The 26,077-nt window shown below is 51.9% G+C and overlaps 6 non-coding genes across 6 annotated transcripts; 2 read left to right on the top strand and 4 right to left on the bottom strand.

Moving 5' to 3' along the window:
• Positions 1 to 659: 659 nt before the first annotated feature.
• TRNAC-GCA (transfer RNA cysteine (anticodon GCA)) lies at positions 660 to 731 on the bottom strand. The gene has a single exon. It is a non-coding gene; the product is annotated as a tRNA-Cys (tRNA).
• Positions 732 to 1,545: 814 nt separating this feature from the next.
• Positions 1,546 to 1,617, top strand: TRNAC-GCA (transfer RNA cysteine (anticodon GCA)). Its single transcript has one exon. It is a non-coding gene; the product is annotated as a tRNA-Cys (tRNA).
• Positions 1,618 to 6,853: 5,236 nt separating this feature from the next.
• TRNAC-GCA (transfer RNA cysteine (anticodon GCA)) lies at positions 6,854 to 6,925 on the top strand. The gene has a single exon. It is a non-coding gene; the product is annotated as a tRNA-Cys (tRNA).
• Positions 6,926 to 8,489: 1,564 nt separating this feature from the next.
• Positions 8,490 to 8,561, bottom strand: TRNAC-GCA (transfer RNA cysteine (anticodon GCA)). Its single transcript has one exon. It is a non-coding gene; the product is annotated as a tRNA-Cys (tRNA).
• A 1,735-nt stretch (positions 8,562 to 10,296) lies between these two features.
• TRNAC-GCA (transfer RNA cysteine (anticodon GCA)) lies at positions 10,297 to 10,368 on the bottom strand. The gene has a single exon. It is a non-coding gene; the product is annotated as a tRNA-Cys (tRNA).
• A 4,451-nt stretch (positions 10,369 to 14,819) lies between these two features.
• On the bottom strand, positions 14,820 to 14,891 carry TRNAC-GCA (transfer RNA cysteine (anticodon GCA)). Its single transcript has one exon. It is a non-coding gene; the product is annotated as a tRNA-Cys (tRNA).
• Between the last annotated feature and the right edge of the window lie 11,186 nt (positions 14,892 to 26,077).

The following is a 26,077-nucleotide window of genomic DNA, read 5'->3' as shown; positions in this document are numbered from 1 at the left end:
AAGAACTGAAGTGTCTTTTCTACAGCTCTGCCAGAAGCAGAGAGGAAGGAAGATAAAAGTCTGTGCTGATTCATAGGCGTGAGGGACCTGGAAGGCAGAGCAGCGGTTTGTTTACCTGGAAGGCTGAGTGTCAAGCAATCTTTCAGTCGTGCCCATGAAATACGTGGCCACGCAGACACGTGGGCACAGAGGCTGGCAGGCTTCACGAGCGCTGAGCTCCCCACCCCAGACCAGGTGCCTCGTCTTCCCAGGAGACAGAACCAGGCCCAGTTTCTGCAACAGTGCAGCTGGGCTGGTCCAGCTGGAGGGGATGCAGGAAAAAGACCTTAAAGAAAGGGGGCAAATGTAGGATGGGATCAAAGGGACCGGAAATGCAGCTTATCCTTCAGGGTGAGAAACCTACAGTTTAGAATCCAATTCCCTCCCAGGAGAACAGTGACGTTAATCACCCCCCAAGCCCCCCCATTTTCTCCCATCAGGCTGTCTCTCCCTTGCCCTGCCTGTTGATTCCTGAGCCAGCTGGGAATTTCTAGTTGCGACTTGCTCATTCATCGGTGCCTCCTGTTTGGGCAAGACTTTAGTTACTATCATTTTTTATTTTTATTTTTCAGAACTAAATATATTAGTCTAGGGGTGTTGAGTGAGTAAAGAGAATGGGCAGGGGGCACCCGGATTTGAACCGGGGACCTCTTGATCTGCAGTCAAATGCTCTACCCCTGAGCTATACCCCCTCCTGCTTATGGTTGTCTAATAGGCACCTTTAACCTGTAGAGCCACTCCCTGGCTGTCACCCTCTTGGAATACGTTCTTGCTGGTTCTCTGCGGTGGTTTCACCCTCGGACTAACCCCTAGTTGGTGTCCTAGGGGTTAGTCTCAGCGCTGTCACCACTATGGCCTGAGTTCGATCCCAGGCCAGGGAGCTGAGCCCAGGGCGCAGCAGACCTCTCCTGTCTCCCGGCTGCTCCCCTCCGCAGCGGATTTCAGTAAAATCTGCCTGTTCTGCTCCCCACTCTGCGAATCCTCTCACCTCCCGCATGTCTGGCCTACACCCCAGTTCTTCTAAGCAAACATTTAAAAATAATTAATTAAATCAAATGTTTCCAACTGTCTGAGTCAGAACGATCCCCAGCTTGTGTGAAACATACCCCGCCCCTTGCCACCAGAGAGGCCAGTGTAGGAGTTCTCAGGTGGGACCCAAGAACTTTCTTTTGGTGCCTCTCCCCTCCCCCCACTGCCCCTTCACACCCAAGGGCTTTGCTGAACAGCCAATTCCGCGTTTGCTCTTCTGGATGAGTCTGGAGGATGTTCTAGCTCAAACCTCAGTGACTCGGATGCTAGTGCCTCTGCCAGGGAAGGAAGGAGGTGAGTTTTAAGTGAAAGTGGCAATCGAGTGAGGAAGGTGAGGGGTGGAGGATGGACACAGCAGGACGGTCGGTGTGCAGGTGAAACCACCGCAGAGAACCGGCAAGAACATACTCCAAGGTGGCGACAGCCAGGGCGTGGCTCTGCAGGTTAAAGGTGCCTATTAGACAGCTCTTAGCAAGAGGGGGTATAGCTCAGGGGTAGAGCATTTGACTGCAGATCAAGAGGTCCCCGGTTCAAATCCGGGTGCCCCCTGCCCACTCTCATTTTACTCACTCAACACCATCTCCCCGTCACCTGAGCGAGACAGCAAAGAAGGGGAGAGGAGTCTTCACAGAGACCTGGCAGCGCAGCTCCAGATAAATCCAGCTTCTTCAGGCTTGAACCCAGGTCTTCGCAGGTGAACACCATCCTTTTCCTTTGCCCAGTGTCTCAACCTTCTTAACGCCCAAAAGGAAACTGACACTCGCCTGTCTTAGTGGAGACAGACTCCTATTTCTGGCTGAGAAAAACAAAAATGCCAGATAAGTTTCCACCCCCGCCCCGCCCAATGTTGGTGTTTGCCAGGATTCTCCAGAGAAAATAGAGCCAATAGAATGGGCATGGATATAGACAGGTGCCAGGCAGGCGGGCTGGATGAACAGGTGCGCGATGGGTAGACAGACACGGGGACACAGGCAGGTAGGCATCGGCAGAGGGAGTGAGCTATCCGATTCTGTGTCTAGAGAGTGAGATTTTCAGGCCTGTGCCCACAGGGTGGGGTGCGCACGGGGGGCTGGCAAGCCTTCATTTCTCAGGTCAGCGGGGTAGAGATTCAGGAAAGAGCCTCTGACAGATGAGACGCTGTATGATGAGCCTGGAAATTTCCAGAGAAGGATGCAAGGGGATCCCTCTTTGGCAAGTGAGCATTATCCTCGGAACCACAAACAATTCTGGGACTGCCACCTGGCCCGGCACACCCGCGCCTTCCATCCTGAAGTGGGCCGGAGCAGGCTGGGAAGGCTCGTCTGTGCTGGACGTTGCCTTAGGCACTTCACATCATTCCCACCCAACTCCACGCCCCCACCCCAAGTGTGACAGACCCTGAAGGGTAAACATCACAGTTGTCCAAACGCCTCCCCTCCCGGGCTCCTGGTGCAAATTCACTTCTGCACGGCGGTGCGGGGCTGCGGGAGACAGAGCAGGGCGGCAGGAAGGGTCCCCGCGCAGCGTCAGGGGCACCAGGCCAGCGAGAGGGTTTTGTCCCCGGGCTGGAGATCACTTACCAGCTTAGTTCCAGGTTAGTTTTGTTTCTCTTACTCAGGAAAGCAGGCCGTGCTGCTCCAGGCCCGGATCCAGCTCTGAGCGCGGGGCTCCAGCCTCCTCTCACAGCTGACGTGCTTGACGATGAACCTGCAGATAAGGAGGGAAGCAGTTCCCGCGGCTGGAAGCTTCTGGTCCCCAGCAGCCCCAATCGACTTCCAGAATCCGTTGTCCCCATTCACGTGCACTGCGGGGGACGTTTGGGTTCTTTCGTTGACCGCCCAGCCTCCGAACCACTTCACAAGTTTTGGAAATCTGCAGTTACATGAATTTTATCCAAAGACACACCCTCGTTCTTACTGCATAAGCCAAAACACCAGGTACTTAGTCTCCCCCCGGCTGGCAGTCAGGGCTCTGGCAGGGCCTCGGGCTTGGCCGCTCCGACTTCTGGCATCAGGTGAGTGAGTCGCAGGTGCAGGAGGAGGGCAGCCTTCCCCTGGCGGCGGCATAGGCCTGGCACGGGCTCCAGCCAAGACCCTGCCGGGGCCGGGCTGTGTCCCTGGCTGACCGGACACTGACTGCTCAGCTCCCCGAGCCCACCCGTTTCCAGGCCTCTTCCTCGGGGCCTCCTTCAGAGTGTGGGCTACCTGATGAGGAGCCCTTACCTGGTTTAGGTAGCCAGACTTAGTTTCTGGTTTTTTGCTCCCAGATTTCCTAACTGGCACCTCCACTGGCGTTAGGAGTGGGTTTGGCCACAGGGCCACATGATATTGATTTCCCAGACTAGTTGAGGCACGAGCTAGAGGAAGCTGCTGCGGGAGGCGCTCTCCACGCAGTGCCTAGGGCAGGTGTCCAGATACCTGGTCCAGGAGCTGGCGGCGCAGCTGACTGGCGCCAGCAAAGCCGAGAGAAACGACCAGCTCAGTGAAGAAACTCTCCAGAGCCAGATGACTTAGCAAGAACCCCCAGGCAGCATTTGATGCTGCGGGATTGCGGAGTGGAGATGCCAGCTTAATGCACAGCCTCCCCAGGGTGAAAACCTAGGACTCCGAGGTGAATGGAGGGAGAGCTCAAGATTTGCCATGCGGGCTCATGAAAAGATTCGCAAACTCAAACTAGACAAAATCAGATCAGTCCCCCCCCCACCCCCGCGTCCCCAACCCGCCCCCCACAGTCAGCTCAAGCGCCTCCCTCCCTCCCTCCCCCACGACAGAGGTCCTGCTTGCCCCCCCCCCCACCTTTCTTTTGATCTATAACCGGAGAAAATCCTCCCGGGCCCTGGAGAGCCAATTACAAAGTCACACCTTGCAGGTGAAGGCTTAGACACAAAAATAATCACAAGACCCTGCTGATTCGTAACAGCAAAAAGCTGGCGACAGTGTGTGGAAGTGCATTCTTGACAGCATTTGCCCAGGGATGGAAAACCACGGTGTTAAGTTTTACTGAAATCTGGATCCGGTGTCCTGCCTGGAACAGCCGGGGGGGCATGTTTATTGTCTGCCCAACTTTTTGATTAAAACCAGACATCAAAGGTGCTCACTAGGTGAAGTGAGGCGCCAGAAAATCTTTGAAGACTAAGTGTAAGGACCGGAAGAGGCTGGGAAGGAGGAGTGGACGTACGTGTGACGAGCACCAGCCCCAGCCCCACAGCGTCGACGTGGGCCCCGTGAGAAGGCGCCCCTTTCTCTCAGACCCCGAGGTCGCGTTCGTTGCAGGCGCTCGGGCCCCCCTGAGAGCCATTTCAGTCAGGGCCCGGGAGCAGCGGGAGGGATGGCCGGGGAAGGAGGCTGTTGCTGAAACGTGTTTTCTGGTTTGAATTGCAGGTGGACGTTTCTTCGCGTGCAGAGGCCACAGCGCTGGCGGAGGTGACCCCTCGTGGCGGGCAGGTCCACACTGTGGGTCAAAAGGCCCGCCAGGAGTTCTTGGCTCCCACAGGTGCGTCTCTGCAGCTGTTTTCCTCACGTCCACAAGCATCACCCCAGCGACCGCCCCAGGCAGCCCTTCTGGTGTCATCACAGTTCTTGCAAACCGCTGCCTGGCGTGAAGCCACGTGTGAAACCCCCAGGGTGACCACAGGTTAATCAAAATAGATAAGAGTTCATTTCTGCTGCTTATTCGTGGTCACAAAAACATCACCAAACTTGTAAATAACGAGAAGCGTCTAACACTAAATACTCATTTGTATGTATTCATTTCCTCCTCTTCCAAACGGTTATTCCAGTTCGGGGTTTCTGGCGGCTGGAGCCAATCCCCGCAGCTCAGGGAACAGGCTGGAGACGCCCCGGTGGAGACAACCCCCATGGCAGGACGCATCACACACACGTGTACACACGTGCACACACACATGCACACACACACGCTCTGGCTGGGACATGGGACAAGTAATGAACCTCGTGCATGTCTTTGGGGCGCGGCAGGAAACAGGGGGGTCCCCACGCAGAGCTGGGAAGAATGGGCAAACTGGGCTGTCTCTCCCCTCGTTCATGTCACAACGAAGCCGCCCGCCATGCAGGCCCCGCTGCACACACACTTCTCCCGAGCAAGATCAAGGATGTCATGTGTTCAAGTATTTTCATTGCCAAGGAGCCTTCCAGAAAGAAAACGCATCAGTTACATTCCCCCAGCCCTGTGTGGAAGGCCCCCCAACTTTTTAAGAATTATGGCAACAGGGCCTCCCCTGGTGGCACAGCGGTGGAGCTCCGGGTTGCTAGGCTGCCCACAGCCTCTGCAGCGCCTGTTCAATCCCCGGCCACCGGCGAGGATCCCACAAAAAAAAAAAAAATTACGGCAACATTGGTGTAAAAGGAAAACCAGCTTGGGGACATGCCCAGGTTGAACCCCAAGTTCCTGTCTCCACAGGACAGGACAGGGCGCTCGGCTCAGGACGTGCACTCGGGAAAGGAGGGCAGGACCCGGAGGACCCCGGGGGGCCGTGGACTTGCCTCCTGCAGCAGCCAGAATTCCAACTGCCCCCCACCCCCGCCATGTGCCTAAATGTGAATGACTGAAGCCAGACTGCGGGCGGCGGGGCGTCCCTGATCCCCGGCGAGGCTGCAGGGACTTTCAACTTTCTTCCTGACGCTTATTTGTTTGTTGGGTTTTTTTGTTTGTTAGTTTTTAAAGATTTATTCATTTATGCACACAAGAGCTGGGGTACAGGCCAGAGATGGGGGGTGTGTGAGGACTCACCAGAGACAGAGCAGGGAGCAGAACAGGCAGATTGACTGAAATCCACTGCTGAGGGAGCAGCGGGGAGCCAGGAGAGGTCTGCTGCGCCAGGTGCATTGCTCCCTGGCCGGCCGGGATGGAACTCGTGCTGCAAAGGCTGTGGCTTGCTTCATAGTGTGGTGCTTAACCCCTTGCGCCATCAGGGAGGCCCACCTGACGCTTATTTGTGTTAAAAAATGTTCTCATTTTTTCCGTCGGCTGAGAATCTATAGTGTCCCTAACGACAGGCAAGGCACTGAGGGGGATATTTTTAAAGCTGTCATATTTTCTGTCTTTCTCTCGTCTGCCTCCTGCCCCCCACCGCCGCCACTTCTGCACTGCGTGGAACCTGTGTCCTGGGTAATAGAGTCCGTGGGTCCCCCCTAACAGGGCAGTCATGGATGCTGGGCGGTGTGACTGTGTCCAGGGACACATCCACCACCAGGAGACACCCCCCCCTCCGCCCCGGCCCTGCCCCTTGCCATCCTCACAGTGAGGCCACAGAGAGAAGGAGCAGGCCCTCCACACTCCTGTTGGGCACATGCTCGGCCAGCAGGGGAGTCCTTAGTCCCAGTTCGGGGGCCCTTAGGACCTGGCCTTGGAGTCCCCAAACAGCTGGGACTTGCGGGCCTCCAGCTGACCTGCTAGCTGGCCCCCTGGAACAGCTGGGCCCCCTCCTGCCTGGTGTGGAGGCTGCAGTCTTGGGGCAACAGACCAGCCCTGGGGTCAACCAGGCCTCTGGGGACTCTGCCAAGGTCACAGGCTTGGCCACAGCATTAGGGCAGGAGATCACAGAGAGGAGATGGCAGGGAAGACCTGAAGTTCATCCAGTGGTCCTGGGGGAAGGATGTGGGGGCCCAGATGGGTGCTGAAGGAGTCAGGGTTTGCGCAGGGCAGAGGGGAGCATGGCTAAGGGCTGGAAAAGGCTGTTGTCAGCGAAAGCCCTGTGTCAGGTTGAACAGAACACCCAGCAACTTGCTGGGGTTGAGGTGGGACCCAGACACACTGGTTAACTGAGTTTGAAGACGGTACTTCAGAGAGAGGGGGTATAGCTCAGGGGCAGAGCATTTGACTGCAGATCAAGAGGTCCCCGGTTCAAATCCGGGTGCCCCCTAAGCATGTTGGTTTTTATCCCCTGAGATGGAGTGGGGTGTCTTTCTGGTGACTTCAGATGGGGGGGTTGTCCCCCTGAGTTGATGCTAAGGGCTGTCACCAAGGCTGCCTATTTTCAAGGCTGTCACCAAGTGTCTGCCTATCTTCTTCAGAAGCCAGCTTCTGGGTTTGCACCTGCGTGCTGTGCCTGCTGCAGAAACTGGCATCAGGAATGGTTTGCAAGCTAAAGATCCTCACAGAGAGCGGGGTGTGGGTGTTGGGAATTTGGGGTTAAGTGTCAAACCTGGTTGGCTGAGGTCACTGACAGTCCAAATTCTAAGCCTGAAGCACACGGCCTGAGCTGAGTCAGAAAGACCCCAGGTGTCTCAGCTGTCACAATGGTGGGGGCAGGTCCTTTCGAAAGGTGGGGGCCGGCACTACCAGCAGCAGATCTGAGCCTGTAGGGACTTGGTGCCATCTGGAGCCCCCTCACTGTCCTTCCCTGAGGCCAAGGGGTCTGAGCTCAGATACCCAGGCCCCGGAGCGGACCTCTTTCAGTTCTAGACCCATTGGGTCTTTTCTTGGGAGGCCCATGTCCTGGAGCACTGGGGGCACAGTTGTGGGCAGCGGGAAGCAAGCCAGTGGGCCCTGGCCCTGGTGAGTGGGAACAGCACGAGTCCATGTGGGATGGACCCAGCCTGTTACTCATCAGGTGCTTATGTGTGAGCCTGTTGTTTAATGACAGGCTCTTTTCAACCTGTAAAACTAGACGCCAAACTGTGCTGGGGGTTCCCAGCTCTGAGTTTCACTGGGCTCATCCGAGGAGCTCATTAAAAAGTCCTTTTGCCTCTCTCCCAGCTGTTGATTCAGGAGGCCCAACGTGAACCCTGGGATCTTTAGTCTCCCGAAACACCCCGGATCCCAAGCACCCCACACTCCAGATGCTGTGGTGGGTGGTCCAGCAGTTCAGTCCAGACATGGCTGTGGCTTTTACAGGTGTCCTTGGCCATGGATGCCGGGCGTAGGGTGGGAGTGGGGTGGCTTCTGCTTGCGGTGGAGCAGGTGTTATGGACAGACTAGAAATGAGGGGGTAGGTAGCTCAGTGTTCTGAAGGAGCTCTGGCTACACTGCCAGGGGTCAGGGGTCATTGCGATTAGCAGTGAGATGAGCTTTTAAGGACAGGTGGATCCTCCCCTCTTGATTTTCTTACTCATTGGCTATGGAATGTGATTCTGGTTTCCTTTCCCCTTGTGGGGCCCAACAGCTTGCAGAATGTGACTGCAGAGGCAGGGAGGGCCAGGCCAGCACTCTGGGGAGCCCCAGGTGACCTCCTCCACTCTCTCCTCCATGTTAGTCCCAACCAGAATCCTGGTCTTCCCCAGACGCTGGTGGATCTGTGAGCCTCTTGCAGGTTCCAGGTGAACTCCAAGACCAGGGCATATGGAAGTTACATCCAGACCTGGCCGCCAGCCTGAGCCTAACAACTACCCCAATTGTTAGGATACTGTGTTCCTGTGGGTTCATCAGTGACCCTGGGAGGGACAGGCAATTCATGGCCCATTTTAGAATTAAAAGTGAATCAAAGCAGGGGGCACCCGGATTTGAACCGGGGACCTCTTGATCTGCAGTCAAATGCTCTACCCCTGAGCTATACCCCCTTCCTACCAGGGAGGTATGATTAACACCTTTAACCTGTGTGACGCACCAAGCTCCACAGTCTTGCTGGCTAGGACGCCCTGCCCAGCTTGACTTCTCTGAACTCTGGTCTCATCCAGTTTATAGGTGAGGGACCTTCCAAACCATCCAAATAATCCTCTTGACCAGAAAGCCATTGAACACCTACTGTGTGTCAGGCATGCTGGAGTGGGAATATGCCTCTTGCTGGAATCATGAAACTGGACTAACAAAAGCCAGCTCTTTGGCAAAGAGTACTAGTTACAAATTTTGAGTCTCTTCTTAATGAAAAAGAAACTGACCTAAGATAAAAGAAGTTTTGTTTTTTCCAGGTGCTGGTGTCATATGCTGGTAAGAGCCCAGAGGGTACAGAAGATTTCCAGCCTCAGGAGATAGTGAGACAGCTAGACAAAGCTCACGGAAGACTAGGCTAGACCATGCTCTTGTCTCCAATGGCCAATTTCCATTTCCCTGCTGCATTTTCCTGCCCTGGATGTAAAAAGATGGACTTCGTTGCTATCTAGTCATTTCACACAAGAACCCGTTTTGAAATCATCTACAGTATAAACTTCTGTGTTTTTTTTATGAACCGAGAGGATCATGAAATGTGTTCTAGGTATTAGTGAGAAAGGCCATAAAAGATGGTGAGTGTAAGAGATAATAAAAATCGAGACTACTGAATGCTTCTAGGTCCTTCTGAGTCACCTGCTGTGTGGCTGGATCCACTGGGAGCTCAGAGATGGTCTTCCAAACGCTCAGTGTTTGTTCTCCAAGCCACAGAAAGCCTTCCCGGTCTTTAGTCTTGAGATGGATAATAGAATTCACAGTTCCCTTCTGCAGAAGTTTGCTTTTCGAGCTTGAGCTAGATATAATTGTCTTTAAGAATCACAGTCTATACAAGAACTGGGGTACAGGTCAGAGGCGCGGGAGGGTGAGAGGACTCACCAGAGACAGAGTGGGGAGCAGAACAGGCAGATTGACTGAAACACACTGTCGAGGGGAGCAGTGGGTAAGGCAGGAGAGGTCTGCTGCACCATGTGGGTTTCTCATAAATAAATCTTTAAATAAATAAATAAACTTTGGTTCTGGTAGATCATACCTTCTTAAAAAAATAAAAAAAAGAATCACAGTCTAGCATTTACTTTAAGCACTTTTAAGCACTTGGCTATTTCACCCTAAGGGCTCATTCCCTGAGCCACAGCCCAGGGCGGCTTGACTTGGAAGTCAACTTCCACCTCCTCCCAGGGAGAATGGCTAATAGAGAAGAGGGGGATTAGGGAGCTAAGAAATGCCAAAACAACAGTTGTTCCCGGAAGATGCTATTAAGGTCAAGTTCAATGATGTACACACATAAGGAGGAACACAAGGAGAACCAGCACAAGGCTGCAGGGCAGAGAGCAGAGACGAGGCAGCATTGGTCTGAGGAGGCTTCCAGGATCTCCATGAAAGCTGGTTCTCTCCTGGCTGCACACCAGGAGCCCTGGGCTCCACCCCAGATATTCTGATTTAATTGGCCTGGGGTGGGGCCTGGGAAATGGTGCTTTTATAGACGCTTCAGATGATTCTGACTTATACTTGGAGTCTAGAACCACCAACTTCCCTATTAAATTGTCACCATCTGCTAGTTTCAGAAAAAAAAAAATCTTTATGCAGATGTCTGCGAAGGAAGAGGGAGGTGAAATCCAGGTCCAATTTGAAAGGTCAAAATTAAGAAAAGGAAGGGGGCACCCGGATTTGAACCGGGGACCTCTTGATCTGCAGTCAAATGCTCTACCCCTGAGCTATACCCCCTCCTGCCAAGGAGTGACTTCATTAATATTTTTCACCTGCACAGCCCACACCCAGACTACCTTTAAATTAATGGGTTGCTACTTGGCATGGACCTCTCCTGGTGCTGTGTAACCAGAGACACCTCTTCCAAAGCCCATGTGCTCCCAGCCTATAGTCCCTGGTACGGGAAGCCGCCTGGAGAAGCATTGACACCAGCGGTTAGAAAGGGCCAGACATTCGACTCTAACCACGCAGGAATCCCCACAGCATGAACAGATCTAACTGGGTTAACAGAATTCAAAGACCAAGAAATGCTGCCAGAGCACTATTCACAACAGCCAAGATACAGAAACAATGTAAGCACCTGAGGACAGATGACTGGATTGAGAAGAATCCATATGAATGTATATAAAGGAATATTACTCGGCCATGAAAAAGATGAAATCCTCCCGTTTTTGACAACATGGATAGACCTGGAGGGAGTTATACTAAGTGAAATAAGTCAAAAGAGGAAAGACAAATACTGGATGATTTCACTCATAGAATATAAAGAAAAGCAAAAGCAATCAAAAACAAAAGTTGGGCCTCCCTGGTGTCGCAGGCGGTTGAGCGCAGCACTGTGAAGCTGTCCTCGGCCTCTGCAGTGCCAGTTCAATCTCCACCGGCCATGGAGATACCCACATGGTGTGGCAGACCTCTCCTGTCTCGCCCGCTGCTCCCCTCAGCAGTGTATTTCAGTCGATCTGCCTGTTCTGTTTCCCACTCTGTCTCTGGTGAGTCCTCTCACCCTCCCACACCTCTGGCCTGTACCCCGGTTCTTATATAAATAAATCTTTTAAAAAAAGAAAAACTTAAAAAAAAAAAAGTAAACCCTTAGACTCTATCAACAGCGCCCATCTAACCACTGCCCAAATTCTTTTATATGACTGTGTGTTTAATTTACCTCTCCTACTGTTGTTCAGGTAATTTGTTGAATTTTCTAAGTTATCTTTTATCAATTTTTAGCTTTATTTTATTTGGGCCAGCATCCATAGTCTTTATGATTTCAATACTCCAGACTTTGTAAAGACTTGCTTTATGTTCTGTATATATTCCATTTTTTCATCAACATTCTATTTGTTTTGTTTTGGTTTTGTAACTTTTCCCCCATTATCTTCTTTTTGCCAGGTTCAATTTTTTTTCTTCTATTGTTTGCGTGTAATTGTTTTTGAGTATTTGCAGATGAGTGCAACAATATAATATCTGTCTTTCACTTTTTGACTGATTTCATTCAATATAATTAAAATACCTTGTGCTCCATCTATTTTCCCCCAAATGCTAGCATTTCATCTTTCTTCGCAGTTGTGTGATTCCCCATTGAGTTTATGCTCCATAATTTCTCTATTAATCTGTTGAAGGGCATTTGTGAACAGCGCTACTATATTCCTAGGCACAGATAAGTCTTTTCACATGAGAATTTTCATATTATTTGGATAAATACCTAAATGGAAGACAAAAACCTCTCTTGCTGCCAGAAAGTTCTATTTGTGCTTGAAAAAATTATGTTTTGCAATTGTTGGGTGTAAGGCTCTTGTTAATTAGGTCATTTGTTAATCATCATTAGGTCATTTGTTAAACCTTCTATATCCTCCTGATCTATGTCTGCTTGTTCTGTCAATTCATTTGATCAGAGAGTCCATTCAATTTCTGCTTACTGTGGTTTAAGATGTTACTAGATGTGTACATTTGCTATTACTATATACTCCTGGTGAATGAAATTTCTTATCAGTACAATATAGGATGTTTGATTAGCTTTCCTGACAGCCTCCACCTCCCTCAAGTCTTCACCTTGTTTACACAGTCTGGTAGTCCCACAAGAAATCTGGGAGTGTAGGATAGAGGTGGACAGTGGGAAGAGCAAGCATTGAATAGCTTCTGAGACTTACTGTGTGAGCACTGTATACAAGTGGCGCAGGACCCCCAAATTGCACATAAATGAGGGAGCACACAGATTTGAACCAGGTACTTCTTGATCTATAGTCAAATGCACTATACCTGAGCTATACCCCTCACAAAATAAAAGCATTGTCTAATTAGTACATATCACCTGTATGGGGACACTCAATCCTGGAAAGTTAGGTTGTATTTCCCCTTCAAGACAAGGTTTGGGAAGCTGCCAGACTTGTCTCCCAGTAGTAAGGGCAATGTCTTGGGGTTAACAAGTACTCTCTATTCCTGAAGGATCAGCTGTATCTATAACTTGCTCATTTTGTTATAGAGAAATCAACACACAGCAAGAAGATGGGCCTCCGCTTTCAGGGGAAGAGAGAGCACTTGCCCAGAATAGGGGCCTGAGTGTAGCACTGAGCATCTGGTCTTGCTTTCAATCCACAGAGATGGTTCTGAACTTCTTATTACTCGGCTCTCAGCAGGGAGTCTGGTCCTGAGCCTGTGAGGTTTATAAAGCCCACACAAGTTAGAACCGTCGCAAAGCCCACTTCAGCCACGGAGGAGCTCCTTGTCCCAAGCCCCTCCCTCTCCCTTTTGGCCCCACCCTTCTGGGTCCCCATCCCAAACCATCTTCCAAGTCTCATGTCTCATTGGACAGTCCAGACAAACGCAGCTTCCTGGAGACTCGTGACTCTCAAAGAGAGACCATTCTGCTTCAGCCTCTCAGGAACAGGAGCTGATTATCTAGGCACTAATTAGAACAGAAATGAAACCACCACCTTTGCCAGTCTTCCACACAATCCCACCAGCCAGCAGCACAGACTCCCTAAAGCAGCTCACCTGGCTCGCCAACCTGAGAGAGCACCTTGCCTGCATGTCTGCTGCTCAGACATCCCAGATGCATTCTGAGGTCCCATTCCAGCAAGTGACGAGGGTCCCCACAAGAAGGCAGAGAGCAGGAAGCAGCCACAGGGCCCAGCACAGGGCTTCATGAATGAAGTGCTTCTGTCCCCCAAGTCAGGGAGGGAGGCTGCTCCCTTAAGCGCCCCTGCCAGCCCTTCGGTCAGTCCCTTGTCTCTGTGAAGACCCTTCTCAGGCAACTCAGGATCAGCAACTGGGGCTCTGGTGGGGGGGCCTACTGCTGGCACAACCGTGAGCTCCGTGGGGGAGGGGTCATACAAACAGTGCCAGAGCTTCCACTCCCCCTCCTATGAAGGAGGCCATGTTAGCCCAGCAGTGGGCTCACTGCCCGATGCGCTCTGAGGCCAATATACCATGACAGCAGGTTCTGAGGAAAGAAAACAACTTTATTACAAATTGTTTGGCGAGGAGGCAGGAGATAAACTCAAATTGCCTCCCCAGTTTAGAAAGGGATCGGGGTTTTATAGGCTTGGGGGGTGAGATTAACAGTAAAGAAAGGTGGCTTGGCTGAAGTTCACCGGCTAGTGACAGGACAGCTCATACAAGAAGGAGCTTGAGAGGGCTTTTCGTCAGACAGCTGGAATTTTGAGTTTCTGTCGGTGGCTTTTGCCCTGTGTAGGCCCCTCCTCTGCATCCATGTCTCCTGGCTCCCACCAGCCATGCATCTCAGCTCAAGGCCTGTCACTTCTGCTTGCTCAGGCTGGGTCACTTCCCGACAGGCCTCCAGGACCTGCTGTCTGTGAAAGCAAACCTCCAAGGAAACGTCAGATACTTTTCCCTTTTCATTCTCCAGTGTTTGAGAGCAACTTAGCTATTTAGCCCATGTGTAGTGAGGGGGCTGTTCCCACAGGAACACGTAACTCCAAAAGGGGGTAAGGGAAGTGGGAGGGACTCACCTAGGGCCGCAAGAAGCCAGAAGCCGTACTGGCGAAGATCTAAACAGTCTCCTCTATCTTCACTGGAAGACTCAACTGCACGGCAGCAGAGGGGAAAGGCATTCCTTCCTTCAAGAAGCGCAAAACGGAAAGCTGGTAGGGCCCTGTGGGCTTGGACCAGAAGCTGTCTGGTCTGAAGGCAAACTGCCATTGCTCAGGTCTCTCACTCCTCTTTACTGTCCGCTGAACACCTGGCCAGCTTGGCCAATGGCTCTATTTCCAGTGAGCCCCCCAGAACAGGCCCACTGCACACTTACCCACTCCAGCTCCCCTTCTCCTTGCCCCAAGCTCCCCTCCTGCCACCAGACTGCTCCTAGCCTGCACCTCTCCCCAGCCATTCATGGCAAAGGCAGCAGACATCGTGTTCTCTAGGAAGAGTTGTGGATGACCCAGAACGGCAGTTGCTAAGCGTGGCAACCCAGGAGACTTGTGTGGTGTTCCTGTGATGCGGTGGATAAAAAGAAGGGCAGTACTGAAAAACAGGACTTCTCACTCCCAGTCAGACTTTGGAAGGGGGGTGGGGAAAAGCAGTAATGTGCCTGTTTTAGCTCATCCCCTCCAAGGTCTACCCCTTAGACTTGTTTGGGGTGGAAGCATCTATACCAAAGGCAAGGTCATGGCTGCAACATAGCTCTTGTTCCACCGCTGCCCCTTGCTGAAGGGACTACTAAAAGCTTGGATTAGTGAAGGGGGCACCCGGATTTGAACCGGGGACCTCTTGATCTGCAGTCAAATGCTCTACCCCTGAGCTATACCCCCTTCCTATGAAAGGTACATAATGATTACCTTTTCACCTGTGTTGCAACACCTGTCTATCCTCCATACTGAAATTTCTACTCATTCTCAGAAAGTTCTGGAGATATGGAAGTACTGCCTGACAGCTAGTGAGCACCTTTGACCCTCTTCCACCATATGTCTTCTCCCATCTGATTTGGCCTCCAGAAACTGAAGCCACCCTGACCCCAGCCAGTCACCCCAGGGCCAAGGGGGCGGCGATCTCTGCATGCCTATAAACTCTTCATGAGGCTGATGAAGAAATTCCGCGAACGGCCGTTCCCTCGCCTCACCGCTGCTGTTACCCACATTGTTTTCCGCTTCCTCTTCACCCGCTCACATGCCATCATCCATCATTCCAACCACTCCCTTGCACACCCCTCCACACCTTTATCCCTCTCTTCTGTTGTACCTGCGTGGCAATAAATCAGCGCTGGTGAACTAGTGTCTCCACCTGCCCCGCACGACTCTCACCAGCTGGATGTGCTGGAGAAAAACACGCAGCTATGTGAGTGCCCCCCGCAGACCCGAGCTGATCCTCAGCAGGTTGTCCTCCTAAAGGGGCTAGAAGCACAACTTGGCTGCAATGAACCCTCCTAGTGCCTGTGTGGGGGTCACTCAACGCTATTACAAGGAACCAGACACACTGGGAGAGCCCAGGGCTGGGCAGGAAACCTAAAAGGTGAGCAACAGAAGATCCTGCGCCAGAGAGCAAGACGGTGCTCAGACTGGCGAGGCCATGTCAACAGAAGGCAGGGCTTTACCTAAGGGTTCCCCACTAGCTAAATCTGGGACAGTTTGAGCATCAAAACAAATAAATATAGGAATGGGTTACAGCTCATTAAACTAAATAATCCATGAATCCATATTAATACATTTTTCTTTAATTTTTAGGTGAAGAAAGGGAAGCTCTTCATTACAAAACCAAGTCAACTAATACATGGAAAAGGGAGGATACAAATATAGAATCACACTTCCATTGCCATCAGTGTGACTGATTTAGATAAGAATCATTCACAGTTGCTAAATTTGCTGGGCAAAAATTGTTGACAGGATATAGAACATCTGTGAACCATCATTTTAAATAAATAACCAAATTCAAATCCATCAATCACGGAGCAAACAACATCACCGCCTTTTGAAGAAATGCAACAGAAATGACACATCACCTATGCGATCATTTTGCCAAAATATCAAACTTTAATCTAAATAATGAGGAAATAATCAGACAAGTTCTTCTCCCCCAAAGTAACTACTCTCCCAATTTTTAATACACTTCTTAGCCTATTTTTCGAACTTCCAACTCTTTCTCTGAATGCTGTGTTTACAGCCAGCCAAGCTGTCCCATGTAATGCTGGCCGCAAGGTCATTCTGCAAAACTGTAAGCACAGACTATTCAAAGACATCAATTTCATGAACAAATAGCCGCTACTCGGAAGCTTCTAGGTTAAAGCCATCCAAAGATCACATGACAGCCACATGTAATACGCAAGCTTGGTATGTTGGAACAACTGAGAAATTGTCTAACTTGCTTAACAGATCACATATCACTGATACGTTGCTTGTGTGTATGTGGTTATGTAAGGGAATGAACTTGTTCTTAGAAAAGACATGTTGAAATATTTAAAGGTCCAACTAACTTTCTAATAAGTTAGAAAAAAATGTATATGTATATATAGAGAAAGAGATGCAACAGGTGTAAAAAAATGCTAACATGTGGAGATCCAGTTAAAGAGTATAAGGATTTTATTTTTTTAAAGATTTATTTATTTATTTATACAAGCACTGGGTACAGTCAGAAGCGCGGGAGGGTAAGAGAATTCACCAGAATTCCCTGCCAGGGCGGGGAACAGAACAGGCAGACTGACCAAATACACTGCTGAGGGGAGCAGCGGGCTAGGCAGGAGAAGTCTGTGCGCTATGTGGGACCCTCGCCAGTGACCAGGGATCGAACCGGTGCTGCAGAGGCTGCGGGCAGCTTCGCAACCCAGGGCTCAACCACTGCGCCATCGGGGAGGCCCAAGAGTATAAGGATCTTCACTGTACTATTTTTATAACTTTTTCTAGATTTGAAATATTTTAAAGTAGGACAGGATTTTTAAATTAATTTTAAAACAAACAGAAGAAAAAACACGGCCCACACCCCAAAATCCAGTCCTGTGCATCCTTGCAGTCATAATGTCCTCTCTCCAGATGTAGCCACTATTCTGTAGCCACCACTTTTGGCCTAATTTTGGACTTCAAATCTCTTTCTCCCAATAGTGTGTTTGTGATACCCAGTCAGACTTTGGTGTGTAAGGAGGGACTGTGCACTGTCATCACCGTACAGAATTCCACGATGTGAATGTTCATGATCATGAGCACAACCCGCGGCTGAAAATCATTTGGGTTGTGGCCAGCTGGGAGCTGTGGGAAATAATCTCCTGTGAATACTCTTGTCTTAGATGAACATGGGCACGCGTTTCTGCTAGGTGTACAGAAGGAATGGAATTGTAGGCTCGTAGCTATGCGACTGTTCTGTTGTGCTACGTAATGACATACCTTTTTCCAAAGTGGTCGTATGTGGCAATTTATTCACCATTTGGAATTTATCACATTTATTTCATGCGACAAGCCTGCTCCACTTTCACTTTTTACTGGGTAGTCCACCTTTTAGTCCATCTTTTAGCTCCTTGATTTACAGGCATTACTTTTCTATTTGATTATAAGTTCTTTCTAAACTATAAGCATTTTAAATATCTTCTCTCTGACCCTTAGTTTTCTTCATGGTGAATGCTTAACTACAACGGTCTGATTTATCGATCTGTTTCATTTCATGTTTTGCTTTTTTTATCTTCTCTTTCATAAATGTTTACCTTTTCATCAGGTCACACTGTCTTATTCCAGGAAGATTTTAATTTTTTCTACTTGGAGAAATGCTTGTACGCTGGCTTGTTTCATTTCATTCATTTTGAAAACTGTCTGGTCATGATCACTTCAAATATTGTTCACGTCTCTTTCTCATTCTCCTCTCCTGGGCTCCAGTTTGTTCCTCTATTAGACCATTGCCCCACATTCCCATCATCTCTTTTAGATTTTCTGTATTTTCCATGCTTTTGTCTTTCTGTGCATCCATCTAGATATTTTCTTCTGACTTTTCTTCCAGTTTGCTAGTCCATTTTAGCTTTGCTCACTCTGCTGTGAAACCATCTATGGTTATTATTATTGATGGAATTATTCACATTATAGAGCTATTTGAGTCTTTTTATTATATCTAATTCTCTATTGAAATTATTTAATAATCACATTTAAAGTTAATGATCAGTTTTAAAGTCAATGTCTAGTAACTTTATTATCTGGCTCTCCTGTCAATTTATATCTACTCTCTGTGCTTCCATTGATTTTCAGTCAATTTTGTCTTTTTGCATGCTTGGTTTTTTTTTTATTGTCAATCACTGTGTTTGATGTAGTGACAGACACTATGTTTGAAAACTCATGGAGATATTTTAAGGCTCTCCAAGACATTAATTTCTTCCAAAGAGAACTTACTTTTCCTCCTGGCAGACAGTCAGGGTAGGCACAGATCATCACGGATCAATCCTGGACTGGTATGATTCCAACTGGACTTCAATGTTTTAGGAGTCTGGTCTAACACCTCAAGGGTCTAAACTGATGGTTTGGCATGTTCATCAGGTCTTTCTCCTTGTTGGCTACAAACCCCAGTATCTGTTCCTTCACTGTATTTACCTTTGGCATCTGCCCCTCTCCTGTTAAGACAACCTCAACAGAATCTCAAAAATAATCTTTCAAAGTGTCTGTTTCATTTGTAGTCTTGCTCAGAATCTATCAGTTACTCTTCAATTCCTAAACTGATGGTCTTCAAAGTGTGTTCTGGGAAATTCTTTGGAGACCTCCAGTGGTGATGTGAAGGAGGTCAAGCTGTTTAGGGTCTTGTGAAACTCCTCCTTCATGCCCCCCCGCCCCAGAGCAGCTTCTCATTGATCCAATTTCTACATTGCACATCTCAAGCTTTTGCTGGAAGAAAGGAGATTGCAGCTACAATGATTTGGCAGCCCTTAGATTTTGACAATAGAATCTACTTGATAGACATGGCATAAAGGACAGCCTTATCTCTCACCACATCCCTCCCCATGGCCACCACCTCACCAACCTTACTAACTTCTCATCATTCTCATGCACGCACCCCACCCCCCACACGTCAGATATGCAGGTGCCTGCCTGGAATGTTTCCCAACCCACCTTGTCAGCCTAGCAAGGTCCAACTGACTCATCACTCTCTCCCTCACTCCAAGGCAAGACTCAGCACCCTCTCGCTCTGCTGAACCTGGTCTCCAAGCCATGTCTGACCCCTGTGGTTGTTGTCTGCAGGTCCCCTCCCACTGGATAGTGAGCTCCCCAGGATGACATATGTCCTTCATCACTGCCCTGAAGCTGAGCAGTCAGACAAGCGACCTGATGTACTTGTTTTCCCAGGACAGCTGTGATTTCAGGTATTCTTTTTTTATCCAGATGAATGTATAAATCATTCCAGATTTTTCTCTCTTGAGATCCAAATTACATCACCCAGACTATCTCTTGGCACAAGTAAGTTATGCAAAAAACAAACAAACAAAAAAAAAACCTGTGTTTTTTGTTTAGAATATAGGGTGCCTTGATTAAATACTCTTCATAGTCAATGCCAAGCTCCAGACCTGGCAGCTCCTCAGTATGGACTTGTTGACTAATTTCCATGGAGTGTGCTTTGTCCCCAGCCAAGCGAGAAAGGACTCGTGGCCCTATAAAATATTCCCGATTCCATCTGACTAGCCTTTGATGTGACAGGCTTCCTGCCTGAAAGCCATTAGGCAGTATTGTATTCATTACAAGGTCATCAAAAATTGATGACTCAAGGGTCAGCCTTATAAAACTTCAAAACCTCTTGTAAACATGAGTCAGAACCTGGGTAATAAGCTTGTTTCTATATGAGTAAGAAGGTCACTGCGGGAGTGGACCGCATTTTTCACCGCAAGTGCACCTGAGTGTGCATGATGAGAAAATGTTTTTAACTAAAACACTATTTTCAAAAGCTACGGGGGACTCAGTTATGGGGAAATACAAAAACTGTCGTTATTAAACTTTTAAAATACATCTAAATCACACGCTGTGCTTATTCCATAAAAGCCTGCTTTTTCCCATATTAGGAGTTTGCTTAGGCTAGGCCCACCCATGTTTTTTTGCGCTCCTCCAAGCCTTCCCTGGCTTGAGGCAGCCGCACGCCCACCCTGGAGACTGCGGCCCGGAGCCTTTCCCTCTGCTGAGGGAGCCCAAGGGCCCTGCTGGTCAGTCCTTCATCCCTGAGGCTCAGAGCTCTAACCCCAGGGAAGAGGCAGGGTCGTGGGGTAAGTTGCTCTCCAAGCTGCTGATAGTCACAGGCGCCCTCAACATACATAAGGCTGGAACATCAGCCTATCAGAATAGCTGAGACTATGGAAGGTTCTAGAAAGCATGAAGAGCAAATCATGCCAGGCACTGAGACTTCCTCCACACACTTGCCATATGCCCCTCGGCCCTGACTCTCTAAAGCCACATCAGCAACTTACCTCCATGCTGGCTGAGGGTGATGTCACCATGGCAGAAACTCAGGCCACCCCAGGCCCCTGAGCTGTGCTTCTCAGACCAGTCATGGGCTGCTCCAAAAGGGAGACCCAGAGGGTGAGGGCCGTGGGGACAGGAGAGGCGCTCGAAGCAGTGAACTGTCCACTGTTTCAGCGGTCAGTAAGTCAAAACAATCTTTTAAAATTCCAGCAAGCAGGGGCGTGACAGAACGGGACGGCGAGACTGTGACTTGTCAAAGTGTGACAAGCCAGAAAGACCTCTGGCTTTCCGCGGCACTTGAGGCAGCGTCCAGGCCCGCAAGACACACACGTTTCTCTGTCCTTGAGCCCTAGGGTGTCGGATGTCTGTGAGGCGCTGGTCCATGGCCAGCCTGCCCTGAGACCTGCGGGGCCCCCAGCTGGGAGGGAGGTGGCTCGCAGACCGGGTCCCCGAAACCCCCCGCTCTGCTGCTCTCCTTGAGGAATTTTCAGAAGGGACCTGGCCTTTGCCTTTGGGGGGCTCCAGGGCCAACTGCAAGTCCTCCAGGCAACTTCAACGGCACTGGGGGTGATCAAGGCAGCGTGAGAGGCCACCCTCACGCCCCGTCAGTCCGCACAGATGGGTCGCATGGCCGTGACAACCAACCCAGTGGGGGGTGTTTTCCAGCAAAGGTTTGTTTCATGCTCATACTGTGCTTGGGGTGACAGGGCTCCTGTTCAGCAGCCCCCCACCCCCACTGGGCCGGGAAGCAGGCAACGAGCAGGCCCCTCCTCCAACGTCGCCGGGCACCACAGAGGGAAGACCCCTGGGGAGGGGCCGATGTGTCGTTAAACGCTCAGTCCAGAAATGACCGCTCCTTGGCCCAACCAGAAGACGCCAGGGGGCACGACACAGCCGTGTCCCTCGAGGGGAGCCAAGTGGAATGAGGGGGTGCCGCCGGTGACGGTGACCGCACCCGGGTAAAAGTCTAAGACTGAACCTGCGGGCTGCGTGCCTGGGCCCGCGGGAAGAGCCATCTGGGCACACGCTGTGCCTGCCCAAATAGAGGAGGAACCCACGGAGGCCGCTGCGTCGGCGCCCCGGCATCTGAGCAGACCAAACCACTTGCCAGGCCTCCCCAAGGCCCTGGGTCATGGAGGCCTGGGGGTTCACCAGCTTCCTGCTGGGTGAAATCCAGCCCTGCAGGGACCACCCACAGTAGGTCTTTTAGGAATGTTCCGGGAGGGGGTATGGGGTGGAACGGCAGTGGCCACAGAGCAGAAGAGAGGAGGAACCCTTGGGGCCGTCGCTCCTGACACCACAGTCTGCGATGGGTTCAGGTTTATGCCTCAGCGCCTGCTTGGACTCTTGCAGTAGCCTCCTGGCCAAGCGCCGCTCCTCCAGCACCTCTGTGTGTGCTATGAACACACCCGCGCCAGGCACTGGAGGGGAACAGGGGACGAAGGCCAACGCTTGCTTCAGAAAACATGTGATGCCTGAGGGCGCTGTCACCTTGACTCACGATTGTTTCTAGGTGCCAGAAGAACAGTTCAAATACCAGGCGTATTTGAAGGTGGCCAAGGCAGAGTTCGCTGCAGGCCTGCCGAACACCTCTGTGGAAGAATTTGAGCATGAACTGATCTGCAGAAAATTGGGGGTGCTACAGGTGGGTGAGAGGAGGGGGGGGGGAAGTGAGGAAAGGCCCAGGAGTGGAGATTCTCGTGGAGATTCTCGTGGAGTCAGTTTACAACATCGTGTGAACAGACTGAGCCTTAGAGTTGGAAACAGACGATTTTAAATATCAATCCAAACAGAAGCGGGAGCGCCACTACCCAGGATGCTTTGCAACAAACCCTGCTTTTAGGTAGAAAGTTATTTCCCACATTTTACTGTGCGTCAGAGCCCCACCCTCTCGCGGCACCCCCAGCCCCCACCAGGAGCTTGTTAAAAATAGACCTTAAAATAAAAATTTCCCTGCATTCCTCAGGACCCGCTCTTGAAGATCCTGGTTCAGCAGATCTGGGATGGGATCCAGAAGCCCAGTTCCTGTATGAGCTTCCCCGGAGACTGCTGAAGCTGGTCCAAGAATCACTGGGATAGGTCATTCCTACCAAGCAACGGCCCTGATCCATATCAAGAGTTGAATTTTCAGACATCACATTTCTGCAGACTAGCCCTCTCTTCTGATGGCTCTGTCTCTGTTGCAGATTCCACCTTAGCGGCCCTGAAGTTCCTTTTACGCATAAACTACCCACCCGGTTGGCTATTGCCCCTTCCTGCGTACCTTTAACAGCTCTCTCAGCTGTTCCGCCCTCTCCGTCCCTCCTGCTCCTGCTCCATCTGGTCAATCTGGCCCGGCCTCCTGCTTGGACTTTTGCAGCAGCCACCAGTCTAGTTGCCTGTTCCTTTCCACCCTTCTGGCTCCCCACCGCAGGAAAGTCTCCCCATCAGCACCGAAACTGTTTACGACTGTGCCACTCAGTCTATTTCCCTGCTCGGCTCCAAATCCTGACCAAACTGAACCACATCCCTTCCGAACAGGCTTTGGCCCTTCCTGCCCCAACTTCCCCTGAGGCTGTTCCCCGGCTCACACCTCTGCTCACGCCCCCTGGTCTGCAATGTTGTCTGCCTGTTAAAACCCTGCCCAGATTAAGACTATAACTACTGTGTGGTCCAGCAACTCCACTTCTGCATATTTATCCAAAGAACACAAAAACACTAATTCAGAGAGTCCTGTGAGCCCACCTGTTTATAACAGCATTATTTTCAATGATTTAGCCAAGACGTGGAAACAACCCAAGAGCCTACTGATGGATGAGGGGGTGAGATGTGGCGTGTATACGCACGCACACGCAACGGAATACGACTCAGCTCTGAAACAAACAAAGGTGAAATCCTGCCATTTGCAACAACATGGATGGGTGTTGGAGGAATGATGCTAAGTAAAATAAGTCAGAGGGAGAAAGGCAAATACCCTGTGATATCACACACCTGTGGAAAAGAAAGAAACAAAGCAAATGAACAAACCACCCACAAGTTTACTCTTAGATTCTGAGAACAGAAAGGTGATTACTGCGGGGGAGGTGGTGAGGGGTGAGGCAGACAAAGGATGGCAACTAGACTTTGGGGGTGATCATAATGGAGCACATACAGATGACAAAGTATAAAGCTATTCACCTGGACTTTATAAAATTGGCAAAATTACAAGTCAGTTACCTCAATAAATAAAAGAATGAATGATTTTTGAAATATTTGAGAAAAAAATTACCCATCCTTCAAGATCCACCTCAAATTTCATCTACTTTATAAAGTTTGTTCTGCTCAAAAAGAGATTATATATGCACATGCTTCTACATATATATGCACACACGTGCATGTGTAACACACATGGACACACACCCTTTCCTGTCAGGCCTGGGGCACAAGGTGAGGGAGCCATGGGGGCTGCCCAGAGGTGCACCCAGGACAAAGCGCCAGTGGCAGCAGGAGGACAGCTCACAGCCGTAGCCCGGCTGGCAGGGGGTGCCCACCCTTGTTCTCTCCAGTAACTCTGCCGATGGCCCTACCAAGTGCAAAGTTCGCCTACTACCACAGTTCTGACCTCAGCCACCTCCGGGGGCCTTGGGTTTCAACTCTGCCTTGGACATAAGAACCAACCCTAGGGGCCTCCCTGGTGGTGGAGGAGTTGTTTCTCGGTGCTATCAAGTTATTGCCAGCCACTGCAGCACGCATTTGATCCCCACGCAGGGAGCTGACCCACATGGCACAGCAGACCTCTCCTGACTCGCCCCCTGCTCCCCTCAGCAGTGTGTTTCAGTCAATCCGCCTGTTCTGCTCCCCACTCTGTCTCTGGTGAATCCTCTCACCCCCTGCACCTCTGGCCTACACCCCAGTTCTTGCATGCATAAATAAAAGAACCAACCCTAGCAGAGCCTCCCTTGTGAATTCCCGGGGGGAACATGCAGGTGGTCATGTCAACCCTACACCCTCCCCAGCAACTAAGGCCTCCCATGGAGAAAGCACTGGAACCTGGCCACATCCCTGTGGAAACCCGTTTCCTGGAGCAGAAGCAGCCCCGTCTCAAAGTCACCCAGGAGCAGCTCTTCCAGAAAACGTCAAAACAACTTGACCAACCCACCGCGCCGTGAGAATAACAGCGGCGATCAGCAGGGTGAGCAGCGAAGGGGCCGCCGTGCAGCGGACCTGCGGGTCTTCACTGGCGCCCAGCGAGTGTCCAACCAGTTGGTGGCGAAAGGAAGGGGGAGACCCGGGAAAGCTCACAGAGGAGGCGCGTGCAGACTCCTCGCCTGGGTGCCAGGAGAGCCCTCGGAGTGGTGGGCCAGCCCAGGAGCCTGGGTCACTCCACGGTGGAGCCTTCCGGTCACGGGCTCCCCTTGCTCCCCAACACCCCAAGGCACACCCCCAAGCAGAAGCGGCGCGGGTCAGCGCCGGCGGGGGCGTTCCACTTAATCGAGGCTTTACCAAGAAGCCAACGAGAGGCCAGCGCCGCCCGCCTCCCTCACGCCAGCTCTGGGGCTTGCGCTTTTGTCAAGCTTTTGTTTTTCTTAGCAGTGCTCCCCCAAATCCACAAAGCTGGGTTCACCACTGGCACAGGGAGGTGTCATCTGGGAGGGGAAGGACTCATGTGGAAGAAGAACTGGAAGGAAAACAAAAGACAGCACAAAACTGGACCCGGGCAGCTCCAGGAACCGTCTCCGCCGGAGACTGGGTCGACTTCACCCTTTCAGGGATTTACTGAAAAGGCAGAGGGGTGCGGAGGCGCCCAGCCGCGGCCCCTAAGTCCTCGTCCCCACACGGAGGGGCAAGATCTACGGGATCGGGTGGGGGGACATCAGAAATCCCCGAAACCGGGCCCGCATCCCAAGGGGAAGGCGTCAGGCCCGGGGCACAGCGTGCGCCACGAGCAGGCCGGCCCCCCCCCCCGCCCCCCCCGAGCGCACTGCGGCGCCGAGGAGGCCCCCGGGCGACCCGGCGTCCGCCCAGCCCGGCTGCGGGGGGCTCGTCAGGCCCCCGCTGCAGCCCAGCCCGCGGGGCGCCCGCCAGCAGGGGGCTCCTCCAGGGGCGCCCGCAGAGGCCCCGCGGCAATGCGCCCCGCGGCCACAGGGGGCGCCTCGCAGGCCCCAGCCCGCCCCGTCCGCGCGGCGGCCTCGCTCTCCCTCGCGTGGAGAAACGCCTCGCGGCTCCGCAGAATAAAAACCTGAAGTGAAAAAAGTCGGGAGACGCGTAACCGCGGCCGGCGGCGCCTGGTAGAGACGAGGGGCCGGGGCTGGGCCGGCGCCCGCGGTCACTGACGTCCAGCCGCGGCGCCCCCGGCCCAGGGCCCCCCGGACGGCGCCCCCGGCCCGGCCCGGCCCGGCCCGCCGGCCCCCGCCGGCCCCGCCGACCCCCGCCGGCCCCCGCCGGCCCCCGCCGGCCCCCGCCGACCCCCGCCGGCCCCGCCGACCCCCGCCGGCCCCCGCCGGCCCCCGCCGGCCCCGCCGACCCCCGCCGGCCGCCCGCGAGGGGAGCGCGCCTCGGCGGCGGCGGCGGTGCGGGCAGCTGGGGGCGCCCGCGGGCCCGGCCGGACAGCGACCGACGGGCGCCCGGCGCCAAGCGGG

Source organism: Talpa occidentalis, unplaced genomic scaffold (assembly GCF_014898055.3).
Source record: "Talpa occidentalis isolate TD23 unplaced genomic scaffold, MPIMG_talOcc4v2.1, whole genome shotgun sequence".
Lineage (NCBI taxonomy): Eukaryota > Metazoa > Chordata > Mammalia > Eulipotyphla > Talpidae > Talpa > Talpa occidentalis.
This window is presented reverse-complemented; position numbering and strand designations above follow the sequence as displayed.